The sequence below is a fragment of the Myotis davidii genome, unplaced genomic scaffold, assembly GCF_000327345.1.
Source record: "Myotis davidii unplaced genomic scaffold, ASM32734v1 scaffold386, whole genome shotgun sequence".
Classification (NCBI taxonomy): Eukaryota; Metazoa; Chordata; class Mammalia; order Chiroptera; family Vespertilionidae; genus Myotis; species Myotis davidii.
Window position 1 is genome coordinate 426,118 of NW_006296528.1, and position 4,491 is coordinate 430,608.

At 44.7% G+C, this 4,491-nt stretch overlaps 1 long non-coding RNA gene across 1 annotated transcript in view; it reads right to left on the reverse strand.

Moving 5' to 3' along the window:
* Window positions 1–1,457, reverse strand: part of LOC107184390 — an 18,341-nt gene extending 16,884 nt beyond the window's left edge. The window contains exon 1 of the long non-coding RNA XR_001515219.1: window positions 1,316–1,457. This is a non-coding gene — a long non-coding RNA (uncharacterized LOC107184390). The remainder of the gene's footprint in view (window positions 1–1,315) is intronic.
* Window positions 1,458–4,491: the final 3,034 nt, after the last annotated feature.

A 4,491-nucleotide genomic window follows, 5' to 3' on the forward strand; every position in this document is an offset into this window, starting at 1 on the left:
AAGTTATGGAACATGCCCAGACTCCAGCCAGGTTCTGTCTAGGTTCTCCAGCCAAGTTCTGTTTTTTTATTGTCTTGTTACATCTGTATTTATACAGTTGATTTTAATCCTGTCAATTTCTATTGCAAAGGTTAGGGCGTTTCTTATCTCCATTCCAGGGAGTAAAGATTATGTAGCTTAAGCATGATTGTTTGTAGTTAAAGTGATTAACTACCCGCCTGGCACGTAGTTAAGGAGTTTCATCCCCTCCCTGACTTCAGGGAAAAATCCCTACCTGGGGAAACAACCTTTCTGGGAGTGGTGACCTTGGTTAAAACACACAGCGCTAAGGGGAGCAAACATATTAAGAACAGTATGCTATATACGCCAGGTCCCTTGAAACATATGCTGTGCAGATGTTTCTTTCCTGCAGCGACTGTGTCAAGCAGGAAGGATGGACCAGCTTCCAGCAAGTTAATGGGGTTGGTGGTCTGCAGCTGAACGTCTCCAGGTGGAGAGAATGTTGGGGCCGGATGGTAGAGCTCCAAGGCCCCTGTGTCCACTCCCCACCCCCACCAGCTTTCCCCCTGTGGGCAGCAGCTTGGGGTGTTCCACCCCGCCACATGCCATACCTATCCGACTGGGTGCAGGGAGAGATTAGGTGGCTCCATGGTGGGCAGCTCTGTGGCTAGCGCCTTTGAATTATTCATTGCTGGGGGAAAAAGAAAAACCTCCCCCAGAAAGAGGTTTTTTCAAAAGCCTTCAGGTACTGGGAGGTTAGCAGGCCGGGGCCTTCCTTGTCTCTGCTGCCAGCATCCCATCCTCTGACCTTCACCAGCCTTGGCCTGACACCACCTGCGTCCCCCACTACCACCCCCAATTACTCATTCCTCTGCTCCCCATTGGGCGAGCGGTGCCTGCCGGCCAGGGGGAGAAACCACAAGGTTGGCTGGCAGGCACTGATCAGGCAATCGGGGTGGTCAGAGCACATTATAGTGACAGGTCCATTCTGGTCATTCGGTCATTCTGCCATAACGGTCTCTTAGGCATTTATATATAGATAGATAGTACTGAAAGTCCAAGCCACAGAGATCAGACAAGCAGAAGAAATAAAAGGCATCCAAATTGGAAAGGAGGAAGTAAAACTCTCATTATTCACAGATGGCATGATATTGGACATAGAAAACCCTAAAGACTTCCCCCCAAAAAACTACTAGATTTAATAAATGAATTTGGCAAAGTAGCAGGATACAAAATTAACACCCAAAAATCAATGACTTATCAAAAAAGACCCACACCAAGATACACCATAATTAAAATGACAAACATTACAGACAGAATCTTTAAAGGCAGCAAGAGAGAGACAGAAAGTTACATATAAGGTAGTTGCCATAGATTGTCAACTTTCTCAGTAGAAACACTTCAGGCCAGAAGAAATTGGCATGAAATATTCAAAGTAATGAAAAGCAAGGACCTGAATCCAAGACTACTCTATCTAGCAAGGTTACCATTTAAAATTGAAGGTGAAATAAAGACCTTCCCGGGGTGTGGGGCGGGGGGGAGCTAAAGGAGTACATTACCACCAAACCAGCATTACAATAAATGTTAAAGGGACTTTTTTAAGAAGAAGAAATTGAGAGAGGAGAGAACAGGTATAAAGAAAAAATGGCAATATATTAGTACCTATCAATAATAACCTTAATGTAAATGGACTAAATGCTCCAATCAAAATATATAAGATAGCTGAATGGATAATAAAACTGGACCCATATATATGCTGTCTACAAGAGACCCACCTCAGAACAAAAGATTCACACAGATTAAAAGTGAAGAGATAAAAACTGTGCTGAAGGCTGGGAGGTGGGTATAGCCCCCCTGACCTGGACCTATTAGATTTGAGGATCTGTGGAGACTGTAGAGGCTGCAGATCTGTAGGTGAGACAGGAGGGCCTGAGACTGAGAAAGGAGGCCCTGAGGGGACTGGCTGTGGACACTGTAGAGTGGGTGCAGCAGTGGAAGCCTGGGGCTGAAGTCCCTTGGTGAGCAGAAAGGGGGCTGGACAGTAGGTCCAGGAAAGAGGATCAACCCTGCCCACTTGAAACACAGGGAAGGTGCCCTCTTTCCCACCAGCAAAACAGCTGCTTCTGACCTGACCTGCAGCAACCAGAGGCAAAGGGTAACAGCCCACGGAGGGAAATCTGTGCCCCTGCAGGTGACAGAGAGGCGGTACCAGCAAACCAGGCAGAGCTGAAGCATTAGAAGGAGAAGGACCGGGCCCTGCCTTCTACAATATACTAACACCATCCCAATAGGAGTATGATGAAACCATCCTGCCCCCAACCAGGATACCCCGCAGAGCCCATAGGGGAATGGAGTACAGCTCAGAACAGGGACAATCAAGTGGTGAGACTCAAGGTAGACCCAGCCTCCTGGCTAAGGAGTCCCCACCTGCTGGACTATTTGGGGTTTCAACCATTCGGACGTCAATCAGCTTGCCCAAGACCAGAAAGGGACAGTGACACAGTGACCTGCACCAGAGAAGCTCCCATGAGGCTCAGGTTAGTCACACCAAAGACCAGATTCAACAACATCAGAGCAAAATCCAGCGAGCCCCACAAATAGTGCACCCAAATGTTTCTGAGTGTGTGAGTGTGCATGTGAGTGTGTGTGTGTGTCGGTGTGTGTGTGTGTGTGTGTGTGTGTGTGTGTGTGTGTTTGGTGTGTGTGTGGGGGGTGGTTTTTGTTTCTTTTTCCCCTATTTCCTTTCTTCTGTTATATCTTGCATATCTCTAATTTCTCTCTTTCCTTTTATTCTAGTCTACTTTTGACTATTCTTATTGATTTTTCTTATTTTATTTAGTTTTTCTCTTTTCTCTCATTTTTTTCTTTTACTTTTCCAAGTTACCTCCTGGTTCATAGGTCAACACTCAACCAATGAGCCACACTGGCCGGCAGGGATGTCCACTTTCAACACTTCTATTCAACATAGTATTGGAAGTTACAGCCACAGACATTGATTAATAAAATTACATCGGTTTCAAATGTACAGTTCCATGGTACACCATCTGTATATTGCTTTGTGTACCCACCACCCAAAGTCAAATCTTCCTTTGTCACCATATATTTAACCCCTTTAACCTTTTACTACCTCCCACCTTTTCTCTCTGGTAACGATCATGCTGGAGGATTGTGAAAATTACTAGTTGTTCTCTCTTACCTCCTTTCTCCCTCCTTGCAGGGCAAAGACCTGATAGCTATTTTCTCTTCTCCTGGAGAAGTGCGTCATTGGCAGCACCCAGCTAGCTCCAGCCCCTCCTCTCCCCTCTTGACTCTTTCTCTCTTTTTCTCTCTTTCTCTCTCTAAAATAAATAAATGATAAAAAAATTTTTAAAGTGCATTTGTAATAATAAAGGGTGTTTTCCTATGGATCCATCCTTCTCCTTCTCCAGTGAGCAGGAAGCAGCCAATTCATGAAACCTAAATTGAAAAACTTAGATAATGGAAAATGAGAAACTTGAGAATCATAGCCTGCTGTGAAATTTGCAAGGTTCAGAGGACCAAAATTACCCCTCTCTTTTTCTCAATCATTGGTCCTTCAAGTGTGGCCAGTTTTCTTTTCTTGTGGTGGAGAAAGATCTGTGTAGCATTTAGTTTAAGAAACACAAAACCAAGGCTAATGTGTATGAATGTTCAGATTGTACACTGATTGAAGATGCTACTTCTAAGGGAAAACATACTGACTTATTTGAGAGTAAGAAGGTGACTCTGAGACTCTTAGCTGGGTCTTAGAGTAGACCCCAGATCTGTCAGAGAGAGCCAAACTTTCAAAAATTCATAGCAAATGAGTTCACGCATACACTCAGGAGAAGGTGCAATCATATACTTGCATGCACACATATGCACACACACTTGTATATAGCTGTGCCATGACCAAAGTTCTGCCAGCATTCACTGACGTGTTTTTCTCCCACAAAACAGAGTTCACTGAGAGACCTGATTCTTGTTCCCCAGATGGGATCTGATCAATGCCCTGGCATTTGTAGTGTGGATTCTTGTTCCCCAGATGGGATCTGATCAATGCCCTGGCATTTGTAGTGTGCATGAATGGACAAGAGTATGCAGTGAAGCCAGGTCAGCTGCCTGCCAGGGCTCTGGAAAAATCCTTGGACAGAGCTGTTCATATTGTATATAGTGATACGAAGTTGTCATTTTTTACTTAAAAGGAAGGGGTGCTCTTTAAGAATCTACCCAAAGGACAGTGGGCTATGTATAGCCATCCCTGCACAGATCTGTGTCTGAGTACTTGCTGAGCACGTATTGTGTTCTCTGGGGTCTCAGATAGAGACTTAAACTTTCTGATCCTCAGCTGTGTCACCTGTAAAATGGGTATGAAGACAGCTCCCTTCCCATAGGTTTGTGAGCATTAAGGAAGGTGAGTGTGTAACGCTTTTAGCACAGAGCTGACACAGAGTACTTGCTCAATAAATAATAGCTGTTACTATTATTATTATC